Source organism: Suncus etruscus, chromosome X (genome assembly GCF_024139225.1).
Source record: "Suncus etruscus isolate mSunEtr1 chromosome X, mSunEtr1.pri.cur, whole genome shotgun sequence".
Classification (NCBI taxonomy): Eukaryota; Metazoa; Chordata; class Mammalia; order Eulipotyphla; family Soricidae; genus Suncus; species Suncus etruscus.
The window spans coordinates 31,283,184-31,296,332 of NC_064868.1; the positions used below are offsets into that span (position 1 = coordinate 31,283,184).

The following is a 13,149-nucleotide window of genomic DNA, read 5'->3' on the forward strand; positions in this document are numbered from 1 at the left end:
CCTGGCACCACAAAAAAGCCCTTGGGATGTGGTAATGAGAATGTATGGAGCCAGTAGTTGTTCCTATGAAGGTATGCTTCAAGGGCATAGAAACCCTGAATCTCTTAGGCCAAGGGAATTCCCTTCCCTAATATTTACTTTGCTTAAGCAAAAAAAAAAAAAAAAAAAAAAGAAAGAAAGAAAGAAAGAAAAAAAAAGAATAAAGGGGGGGGGCAAAAAACCTTGCCTCACCAGCACTCCTTTATTTTTTCCTCTCTTTTCTTTTTTAAATATTTTTATTTAAACACCCTGGTTACAAACATCATTGTGGTTGGGTTTCAGTCATACATATAAGATGACACCCCCCATCACCAGTGCAACATTTCCATCACCAATGACCCAAATATAACCTCTACTCTCCACACCCCTACCTGTACTCTAGACAGGCTTTCTATTGCCCTCATATATTCTCATTATTAGGATAGTTTGCAATGTAGTTATTTCTCATGAAATATTTCTCAGGTTCATGAGGTCAGCTGTAACGTCCAGCCCTCCTCTCTTTTGTCTCTGAAAATTGTTGAGAAATGTCTTTCATTTTTCTTAAAACGCATATATGAGTGAAACCATTCTCCGTCTTTCTCTTTCTCTCTGACTTATTTCACTCAGCATGATAGATTCCATGTACATCCATGTATAGGAAAATTTCATGGCTTCATTTCTACTGATGGCTGCATAATATTCCATTGTGTATATGTACCACAGTTTCTTTAGTCATTCATCTGTTGAAAGGCATCTTGGTTGTTTCCAGAGTCTTGCTATTGTAAATAGTTCTGCAATAAATATAGGTGTAAGGAAAGGTTTTATGTATTATATTTTTGTGTTCCTAGTGTATATTTCTAGGACTGGTATATCTGGATCATATGGGAGCTCAATTTCCAGTTTTTGGAGGAATCTCCATAACACTCTCCAGAAAGGTTGAACTAGGCGGCATTCCCACCAGAAGTGGATAAGAGTTCCTGTCTCACCGCATCCCCACCAACACTGCTTGTTCTCATTCTTTGTGATGTGTGCCAATCTCTGGGGTGTGAGGTGGTACCTCATAGTTGTTTTGATTTGCATCTCCCTGATGATTAGAGCTGTGGAACATTTTTGCATGTACCTTTTGTCCATTGTATTTCTTTTTCCTCAAAGTGTCTATCCATTTCTTCTCCCCATTTTTTGACGGGATAAAGACAGACCTTAAGATCAGTGGAATAAACTTGAGTACTCAGAGAATGCTCCCAAGACATACAATCATCTAATCTTTGATAAAGGAGCAAGAAGTCCTAAATGGAGTAAAGAAAGCCTCTTCAACAAGTGGTGTTGGCACAACTGGCTAGCCACTCGCAGAAAAGTGAAATTAGACCCCCAGCTAACATCATGTATGAAGGTAAAATCCAAATGGATTAAAGACCATGATATCAGACCTGAAACCATAAGGTATGTAGAACAACACGTAGGCATAACACTTCATGACATTGAAACTAAAGGCATCTTCAAGGAGGAAACTGCACTCTCCAAGCAAGTGAAAGCAGAGATTAACAGATGGGAATATATTAAGCTCAGAAGCTTCTGCACCTCGAAGGAAATAGTGCCCAGGATACAAAAGCCACCCACTGATTGGGAGAAACTATTCACCCAATACCCATCAGATAAGGGGCTAATATCCAAAATATACAGGGCACTGACAGAACTTTCCTCTTTTTATTCCATTATTTTCTTTCCTTTCATTCTTGTTTTTATTATTTGGTGATTTTTTTGTTATTGGGTGAATTTATTTTTTGGTAGTTGCTATCTTCTTTTTTGTTTGATTTTGTTTTAGTTCTTGTTTCTTTTGTTTTTCTTTTTTTCCATGTCTTCTTCCAGCAGAACCACACAACTTGAATTACTTTGTTCTGCCTCATGAATTGAGGGAGAAAATAAAAATAAACGGTACCAAGACCAAACAGCCATATGAACATTGAGTGGAATTAAAAAATAATCTGCTTAAAAGTCAAACCTAAAGTCAAAAACAGAATATATACCCTATCTACAACAAGCTATACACAGAGGGGAACATTTTCACTAGCATTCTGGGGGACAAAGAGATATGGGACACATGCTTGGAAATGGGGTGGAGAGAGGACAACTCTGGTGGTGGGAATGGCTCTGATTCATTGTCATTACGTACCATAAATACTACTGTGAAAGATTTGTTATTTACTTTTTGGTCACAATAAATATTATTATTAAAAAAAGTTCTCTCCAAGTGAACAGTTTCTTTCAGAATCTGGAATGTGTCCTGCAGTGTTTAGGACCTCTTGGAAGTACCCTGTGTATGAACATTTGTAGTCTTGGACTTGTGAGTATAGATTTTTGAACAAACCCTGAGACAGATGACAAATTTAATTTTGTAAAGACAATTACTTACAAGAAATAGTCTTTTAAAATTTTATCCTTCAATGAGAATATCCTGAGAGTCATTTTATGACATGTACATAGAAATGGGTAGGGGGATTCATGGCACTACTACTCCATGGATATACGTTAATAAAAATGGACCAGCCTTTGTGGAAAGCAATTATAAAGATTTCTCCGAAATCTGGAAGTTGAGCTCCCATATGATCCAGCTATACTACTCCTAGGGAAATATCCTAGGAACACAAAAATACAATACAAAAATCCCTTTCTCACACCTATATTCATTGCAGTGTTGTTTACAATAGCCAGACTCTGGAAACAGCCTAAATGCCCCTCAATAGATGAATGGTAAAAGAAACTATGGTACATATACACAATGGAATATTATGCAGCCATCAGAAGAGATGAAGTCATGAAATTTTCCTATACATGGATGTATATGGAATCTATTATGCTGAATGAAATAAGTCAGAGGGAGAGAGATAAACACAGAATGTTCTCACTCATCTATGGATTTTGAAAAAAATGAAAAACATTTGTGTAATGATTCTCAGAGACAAAATAGAGGAGTACTGGAGGGTCCAGCTCCTGACATGAAGGTCACCACAGGGATTGTTTAGTGCAGTCACAGAAATAATTACACTGAGAACTATCATAACAAAATGTGACTGAATGAGAGAAGTAGAAAGCCTGTCTAGAGTACAGGCCTGTGTGGGGTGGGGAGGAAGGACACTTGGGATATTGGTCATGGGAATGTTGCACTGGTGAAGAATATTATATATGTATATATATAAAAAATCAAAAAAATGAAAAGAAAAGATAAGACCCCCCATTCTTACCACAGGCTGTGTTCTTTATACTGACTGAATAGAAAGAGGAGGTACAGTAAATGCACCCCATACACACCTCAACCCAGGCCCTTTGCCTGGTCTGTATTGTGAATTGGGGGACAAAATAAAGAAAATGGCCATATATCCTTTTTATTATGTATGTTATAATAATATAAGGGTGTGAGTCATTCACAACTCACCAGCTTTCCTCCAGCAAGAAAATTTTAGGAGAAGTTTGGATATGAAGAATACATTCAAAGAATTAAATATCATTTGGATAAATGTTGATATTCTGAAATGCACAATTACGGTCATATCAGTTGCAGTTATACAAGATAGATCATTTTTGTTTTGATATTTTGATATACCCAGTTATATTTAGGAATTCTGCCTGCTTCAAAACTCAGGGATCATTACTGGTTAGGTTCAGAGGAACATATGGAATTTCTGGGGCTGATCTAGAATCAGAATAGTGCAAACAAGCACCTACCCACCGTACTCTCACTGTGACTCCCTTACTAAACTTTTGGGATATGTATTATGCATTTAAAATGAGCTATCTGGGCAGGCCTCATATTATTTTCTTATAAACATAAAGAAAAAACATGTTTTCTCTTAGGTCTTAGATGAAAGGAATTTTGGAAACAAATTTTATTTATTTAATTTTAGCTGATCATTGCATCATCCATGGGATACTGTGGATGTATTCTGAGCAAAGTATTCATTATTTTTCTAATTTATTTATTCCTTTTAAATAACTGATTTTCTAAGTGATCTGTGCTTGAATAGATATCATACTTGTTTAACCTCATCAAAATATGTATTTATAGAGGAGATATGTAATAAGTACGTATGGTCAGAATGTAGTAAAAATAGGAGCAAATAGTTCTGTTGTTGCAAATATGCTTAAAATGTAATGTTTGAATAAAGGCCAAATAAACATTTCATTAGTGACTGAATTTTACAGACTAAAGTATTTTTATATAGACTGTGGAATGTATTCATCTATAAATGAAAATAATGTCTTAATCTACAGAATTGAGAGCAGTTCAGCAAATATAAATGAAACAGCTAAAATATGAATTGGTTCTTTGCTTGGCAGACACTTGGGGGCCTCCCCAGGCATCCCCTGACGGCTTGCCTCGGCTGAGGCGTGTCTCGCTGGGGCTGTGAGTTTTCTGTTGGAGTTGTGGATTGTGCTGGTTTCTTTGCTTGGCAGACACTTGGGGGCCTCCCCAGGCATCCCCTGACGGCTTGCCTCGGCTGAGGCGTGTCTCGCTGGGGCTGTGAGTTTTCTGTTGGAGTTGTGGATTGTGCTGGTTTCTTTGCTTGGCAGACACTTGGGGGCCTCCCCAGGCATCCCCTGACGGCTTGCCTCGGCTGAGGTGAGTGTTTGGGGGCCGGAGTTGCAGATCAGGCTGACTGCTGGACCCCTAGGCCCGGCAGACATTTTGGGACCTCCCCCAGCCTGCATCAACCTGGGAACTTTGACCTGATTCAGCATTAATCTCTTCAAGGCGTGTCTCGCTGGGGCTGTGAGTTTTCTGTTGGAGTTGTGGATTGTGCTGGTTTCTTTGCTTGGCAGACACTTGGGGGCCTCCCCAGGCATCCCCTGACGGCTTGCCTCGGCTGAGGTGAGTGTTTGGGGGCCGGAGCGCGGCCGCTCCGCTGCGCTTCGCGGCCGCGCACTCCACCTCGCCAATGAGTACCACCACAACACGTAGAAAAACCCACAGCGTAAGCGAGACAATGGGGAGACTACGCAGACCAACTTCAACCATAGAGAATGAAGATGGAAACTCTGATGACCCAACAACGACCAACTACCTAAGCAGTCTTTCAGAAATGGAGTTTAGAGACGAAATATGGAGGTTGCTATCAGATATCAAAGAAAGTATAAATCAGAGCACTAATAAAAATCAAGAGAATATGAAGACAGAAATCAGAAAACTCCAAACTGAAATATCAGATCAGATAACAGGTCTGAAAAACTCAATAGACGAATTGAAGAACATAATGGATGAGTTTTCCAACAGGTTAACAGCAGCTGAGGATAGAATTAGTGCTTTAGAAGATGAGATGCATAACAACTTTACACAGCAGAAGAGATTAGAAAAAAACCTCAAATCAAATGATCAGACAATGGAAAATTTACTCAAAGAATATGAGAAGATGAAAATAGAAGTCTTTGATAAGCTCAACAGAAACAACTTCAGAATCATTGGAGTTCCAGAGACCCAAGAAGAAAATCTTCAGGAAGAATCAATGGTTAAGAACATCATCACTGAGAAACTACCAGAGCTAAAGAAAACATGTGACCAAATCCTGCATGCCCGAAGAGTACCAGCTAAAAAAGACCCCAGTAGAAACACCCCAAGACACATCCTAGTCACCATGATGAAACCCACCGATAGAGATAGAATACTGCAAGCAGCAAGATCGAAAAGGGAAATTACATTCCACGGAGCATCCTTGAAATTTACAGCAGACCTGTCACCAGAAACACTCAAGGCCAGAAGGCAGTGGTGGGACGTAGTGGCAAAACTCAATGAAATAAATGCTTCGCCAAGAATATTGCACCCAGCAAAACTAAGTTTCAGGTTTGACGGATGTATACACGGCTTCACAGATAAACAACAGCTCAAAATCTTTGCAGACTCAAAACCAGCCTTAAAAGAAAAACTGAAAGATCTACTCTAAAAACAAGACAGAACAAAAAACACACCAAACTTCTACACAAAGATGGCAATAAATCCCATGACAATTATTTCTCTCAATGTCAATGGACTAAATGCACCAGTTAAGAGGCACAGAGTGGCGAAATGGATCAAAAAACTGAAGCCAACCTTCTGCTGTCTACAAGAAACACACCTGAATAGTCAGAATAAACATAGACTCAAAATCAAAGGCTGGAGGAAAATCATTCAAGCAAACAACACCCTTAAAAAAGCGGGGGTGGCCATACTAATATCAGATGACACAAACTTTATACTCAGAAAAATTGTAAGCGACAAAGATGGATATTATGTACTAATCAAGGGATTTGTACAGCAAGAAGAAATCACTCTCCTAAACATATACGCACCGAATGAGGGTCCAGCAAAGTATTTAATACAATTGTTGACAAATCTGAAGAAGGATATCAATAATAACACAATAATTGTGGGAGACCTCAACACAGGCTTGTCAACACTTGATAGGTCAACCAAATGGAAACCCAACAAAAATATACTAGACCTGCAAAAAGAAATGGATGAAAGAGGCCTAGTAGATATATATAGGGCACTCTATCCTCAGAAACCTGGATACACATTCTTTTCCAATGTACATGGATCATTCTCCAGGATAGATCATGTGCTGGCACATAAAACATACCTCCATAAAATAAAAAAGATAGACATTTTGCAGGCTGCCTTTGCTGACCACAAGGCTCTGAAGTTAGATGTGAACTGCAAAGGGACACAGAAGAAAAAATTTAACACCTGGAAGTTAAACAGCCTCATACTCAATAACCAGTGGGTCCGAGATGAAATCAAGGAGGAAATCAAAAGGTTCCTGGAAACAAATGACAATAAAGACACAAACTATCAGAACTTATGGGACACAGCAAAAGCAGTACTGAGAGGAAAATTTATAGCTTTGCAAGCACACATCAGGAAGGAAGAAGGAGCTTACCTGAGTAGCTTAATGACACAGCTAATAGAACTAGAAAGTGCTCAACAAAAGGACCCAAAAATAGGGAGACAGAAGGAAATAACAAAGCTGAGAGCAGAAATCAACGAAGTGGAAACCCAAAAAACAATCCGAAAGATCAACGAAAGCAGAAGTTGGTTCTTTGAAAAAATAAACAAGATTGATAGACCATTGGCAAAACTCACAAAGCAAAAGAAAGAGAGAAACTTGATAACGCGTATTAGAAATGAGAAGGGGGAGATCACTACAGATACTGCAGAGATTCAAAGGGTATTCAGAGAATACTTTGAGAAACTCTATGCCACTAAATATGAGAACCTGGAAGAAATGGATAAATTTCTGAACTCATATAACCTTCCACGGTTGAATAAAGAAGAGGTAGCATATCTAAACACCCCCATCACTATTGAGGAAATTAAAACTGTAATCAAAAATTTACCCAAAAACAAAAGCCCAGGCCCTGATGGATTCACGAATGAATTCTTTCAAACCTTTCAAGAGGAACTACTACCAATTCTGGCCAGGCTCTTTTATGAAATCGAAAAAACAGGAATACTTCCAAATAGCTTTTATGAAGCCAACATCACCTTAATACCAAAACCTGATAGAGATGCTGCCAAAAAAGAAAATTACAGACCAATATCCCTGATGAACACAGATGCAAAGATCCTCAACAAAATCCTGGCGAACAGGATCCAGTGCCTCATCAAGAAGATCATTCACTTTGATCAAGTAGGTTTCATCCCAGGAATGCAAGGATGGTTTAACATCCGTAAATCTATTAATATAATACACAACATAAACAACAACAAAAATAAAAATCACATGGTCATATCAATAGATGCAGAAAAAGCATTTGATAAGGTTCAACACCCATTCTTGATTAAAACTCTCAGCAAGATAGGAATAAAAGGAACCTTTCTCAATATAGTCAAAGCCATCTACCAGAAGCCAGTGGCAAATATTATCCTCAATGGAGAAAAACTAAAATCCTTTCCTCTAAATTCTGGTACAAGACAAGGCTGTCCTCTCTCACCACTCCTATTCAACATAGCACTGGAAGTACTTGCTATAGCGATTAGGCAAGAAAAAGATATCAAGGGAATTCAGATAGGAAAGGAAGAAGTCAAGCTCTCACTGTTTGCAGATGACATGATACTCTACTTAGAAAACCCTAAAGACTCTACCAAAAAGCTTCTAGAAATAATAGATTTGTATAGCAAAGTGGCAGGATACAAAATTAACACACAAAAATCAATGGCCTTTTTATACACGAATAATGATAGGGAAGAAATGGACATTAAGAGAACAATCCCATTCACATTAGTTCCACACAAACTCAAATATCTTGGAGTCAACCTGACTAAAGATGTGAAGGATCTATACAAAGAAAACTACAAAACACTGCTCCAAGAAATAAGAGAGGACACGCGGAAATGGAAACACATACCATGCTCATGGATTGGCAGGATCAACATCATTAAAATGGCAATACTTCCAAAAGCATTGTACAGATTTAACGCGATTCCTCTAAAGATACCCATGACATTTTTCAAAGAAGTGGATCAAATACTTCTGAAATTCATCTGGAACAACAAACAACCTCGAATAGCTAAAGCACTCCTTGGGAAAAGGAATATGGGAGGCATTACTTTCCCCAATTTTAAGTTGTATTACAAAGCAACAGTTATAAAAACAGCATGGTATTGGAATAAAAACAGACCCTCAGATCAGTGGAATAGGCTTGAGTACTCAGAGAAGGTTCCTCAGACATATAACCACCTTGTTTTTGATAAAGGAGCAAAAAATCCTAAATGGAGCAGGGAAAGCCTATTCAACAAGTGGTGTTGGCACAACTGGTTAACCACTTGCAAAAAAGCGAACTCAGACCCCCAGCTAACACCATATACAAAGGTAAAATCCAAATGGATTAAAGACCTTGATATCAGAACTGAAACTATAAGGTATATAGAACAACATGTAGGTGAAACACTCCAGGACATTGAGACTAAAGGCATCTTTAAGGAGGAGACAGCACTTTCCAAGCAAGTGGAAGCAGAGATAAACAGATGGGACTATATTAAGCTGAAAAGCTTCTGCATCTCAAAGGAAATAGCGCCCAGAATACAAAGGCCACCCACTGAGTGGGAGAAATTATTCACCCAATACACATCAGATAAAGGGCTAATATCCAAAATTTACAAGGTACTGACAGAACTATACAAGAAAAAAACAACTAACCCCATCAAAAAATGGGGAGAAGAAATGAACAGACACTTTGAAAAAGAAGAAAGGCAAATGGCCAAAAGGCACATGAAAAGATGTTCAACATCACTAATCGTCAGGGAGATGCAAATCAAAACTACTATGAGGTACCACCTCACGCCACTGAGATTGGCACACATCACAAGAAAGGAAAACAAGCAGTGCTGGCGGGGATGTGGAGAGAAAGGAACTCTTTTTCACTGCTGGTGGGAATGCCGTCTAGTACAACCTTTATGGAAAGCGATATGGAGATTCCTTCACAAACTGGAAATTGAGCTTCCATACGATCCAGCTATACCACTCCTAGGAATATACCCAAGAAACACAAAAATACAATACAAAAAACCCTTCCTTACTCCTATATTCATTGCAGCGCTATTTACAATAGCCAGACTCTGGAAACAACCAAGATGCCCTTCAACAGATGAGTGGCTGAAGAAACTGTGGTACATATACACAATGGAATACTATGCAGCCATCAGGAGAGATGAAGTCATGAAATTTTCCAATACATGGATGTACATGGAATCTATTATGCTGAGTGAAGTAAGTCAGAGGGAGAGAGAAAGACGCAGAATGGTTTCACTCATCTATGGGCTTTAAGAAAAATGAAGGACATTTTTAACAATATCTCAGAGACAAGAGAGATGAGGGCTGGTAGGTGCAGCTCAGGACATGCAGCTCATCACATAGAGTGATGAGTGCAGTTGCAGAGATGACTACACTGAAAACTATCATAAAATGTGAATGAATGAGGGAAGTAGAAAGCCTGTCTCGAGTACAGGTGTAGGGGGGTGGGGAGGAGGGAGATCTGGGAAATTGGTGGTGGGAATGTTACACCGGTGAAGGGGGGGTGCTCTTTACATGACTGTAATCATACAACTATAATCATGTTTGTAATCACGGTGTTTAAATAAAGATAAAAAATAAAAAATAAAAACCCACTAAAAAAAAAAAAAAAAAAAAAAAGAATAAGATAGAGTGAGAAGAAAAGTGTCTGCCACAGAGACAGGCAGGGAAGAGGACAGGAGAGAGGAAAAAAGAAAAACTAGGGACATTGTTGGCAGGAAATATGCACTGGTTAAGAGTGCTGAACATGTATGTCTGAAACTCAAACATGAACAACTTTGTAATCTCATGGGGATTTAATTAAATAATTTATTTATAAAAAAAAGAATCCCATAGGTTAAAAACATAATGCTTTAAAAGCATTAATGCAGAAGATTTCTACTTGATTTGTAAAGTCAGGAACAAATACTGATAGAAAGGAGAAATGGAATCAGAAGTATAAGTCAACTTATATAGACAAGGAGGGGAAAAAACATTTCTTATAGGAAGACTAGCATGTACAAAGACCCAATGGCAGGAGCAAAGTTAGAGCAGTTCAGGGTTCCAGAATGTTATAAAACAAAAAAGAGAAGACCCCAAAGAAAAGCCTGTTACAGGCTAAAGATGAATCTTGTAGCATTCCCTAATCCCTGGTAAGGAGATATCTATATTTATATCTATATATCACATAAATAACTATAGTTATAATTATCTACATAATCACATAAATAATTATAATTACTGAAGGATATTAAGTAGGGACAGAGTTAAACAAAGTCTGCATTTTGAAAATATTAATGTAACTACAGAGTATTAAACAATTAGAAGCATCTCATGGGGAAAAGCATTTAGGGATGAGGGTTTCAATAATTTAGGCAAGAGAAGATGCAGAAAGAACAAAGATGGTGATGATGAAAAATCAGGAAGAAGTAAGCAGATCTGAGAAATACTTGAAAGGTAAAATCAATAAGGTGTGGTAATGGACAGTCAAATATAAGGGAGAGAAATTCTACTAATGTCTGGTAAGTTTTGATTGAGTACATAGTAGTAACATTGAATGACCTAGGGGAAAAAGACCACACTTGGGAGACAGAAAGAGACATTATAAATTTATACTCAAACACCGAGAGGTATTTGGTAGGAAGCTGGATAAATTGACCTTAAACTTTCAAGGCCTGTTGAACCAGAGGTGCTGTTCATGGAACATGTTGTGGAGTTGGTCATTAATGCCATTGGAAAAAAAAAAAAATAAAAAAAAAAAAAAAAATAAAATATGAATTGACTCCATATATTAAAATTTTAGCAAAGTCAAAAATGCTCTACACTATTAGCAAATATATTTAATGCACTTGATTTAAATTTATAGGAATTTATTTTGAAAGAGTGTTTCACCATCCAGTGCAATGACAGAGACTAACAGTGCATGTATCACTTGCTATATACCAAGAAAGTATCTGTACAGATAGGGAAGAAAAGGAACCATAATGAAAATGGTAGGTGAAAATGATCACTATGGAAAAGAAATGGGCAAAAAAGGAGATAGTGTTATGCATGATAGTTCAACATTAACAATATCACAAACCAATATTTAAAAGAAAATAAAGAAACAGAAAGAGAGAGAAAGAAGAAATATGTCTGACATAGAAGCAAGCAAAGGGAGGGCAGGGGGCTTAGGAGAGAAACTGGGGACATTAGTGACAAGAAATATGCACTGATAAATGAATGGGTATTGTTTGGACATTGTATGACCAAAACTCAAAAATGACCAACTTTATAAAATGAGTAGAAATTAATGAACTGTAAACCCATAAAACAATCCAAAATATCAATGAAACAAGAGTTTGGTTTTGAAAAATAAAGATTGATAAACCATTAGCAAGACTCACAAAAAAGGTAGAAAGGGAAAATTAATAAGCAGAATCAGAAATGAAAACAGGGATGTCACAATAGATACTATGGAAATTCAAAGGGTAATCAGAGATTGTTTTGAGAATCTTTATGCCACAAGAGAGCCTGAAAGGTGGTGTGCATTATATGATTGAAACCCAACTATGAACAACTCTGTGATCACAGTGCTAAAAGAAAGCACTGTTATTGATAGCTAAGTCTTAGGCAAATAATATTTCAATATCTATCCCACAGAAAGGAAGGAAGGAAGGAAGGAGGAAGGAAGGAAGGAAGGAAGGAAGGAAGGAAGGAAGGAAGGAAGGAAGGAAGGAAGGAAGGAAGGAAGGAAGGAAGGAAGGAAGGAAGGAAGGAAGGAAGGAAGGAAGGAAGGAAGGAAGGAAGGAAGGAAGGAGAAAAATGAGATTGAAGGAAGGAAAGAAGGTAGGAAGAAAGAAATAAAGAGAGTAAGAAAGAAGGAAAGAAAAAATAAAAAGAAAGAAAGAAAGAAAAGAAGAAAGAAAATGAAGGAAGAAAGAGAAAGAAAGAAAGAAAAAGAAAAGGAAGGAAAAGAGAAAAAGAAAGAAGAGAAAGAAAAAAGTAAAGAAGGAAGGAAGAAGAAAGATGAAAGAAAAAGAAAGCAAAAAGATGAGGGAGGAAGATAGGGACAGGAAGGAAGGGAAGGAGGGAGGGAGGGAGGAAAGAAGGGAGGGAAGAAGAAAGAGGGAGAAAGAGGGAAGAAGAAAGAGGGAGAAAGGGAGGAAGGAAAGATCTAAAAGACAATATACTAAGGATTCAAAAGATCATGTGAGCATTTCATTCTTTTTATATAAAAAGATTAGGACTCTAATTTTAACAATAGTGGCTGTTTTATATATAGACATATATAGATCATTTTTATTATATGACTGTGATTTTGTAGTGGCAGAGGCTTCCTGAGGCGTTAATAAAAATTGGCTCAATGTGTGTATATGTTTAAACCTCGCTTTGCCACTGAGTATTCTTAAAATATATCATTAGCTGCTTATGATTTCTAGCACCCAGACAATGATTATTACATAAGTATCAGAAAGGCTAGATATTTATAAATTTTTCATTTCAAATGAACATTGCACCTTAGTATCCATGCAAACAGTTGTGTAGGCAAGCTTGAACCTACACACACACACACACACACACACACACACACACACACACACACACACATACACACATTCTGCTTTCTCAAGTC

General features: G+C 37.6%; 1 protein-coding gene and 1 non-coding gene across 2 annotated transcripts in view; one reads left to right on the plus strand and one right to left on the minus strand.

Moving 5' to 3' along the window:
- DMD (dystrophin) overlaps positions 1-13,149 on the minus strand; it is a 2,686,579-nt gene that overhangs the window by 1,610,738 nt on the left and 1,062,692 nt on the right. The gene's annotated exons all lie outside the window — the stretch shown is intronic.
- On the plus strand, positions 3,242-3,373 carry LOC125999791 (small nucleolar RNA SNORA51). Its single transcript, XR_007492261.1, has one exon. It is a non-coding gene; the product is annotated as a small nucleolar RNA SNORA51 (small nucleolar RNA).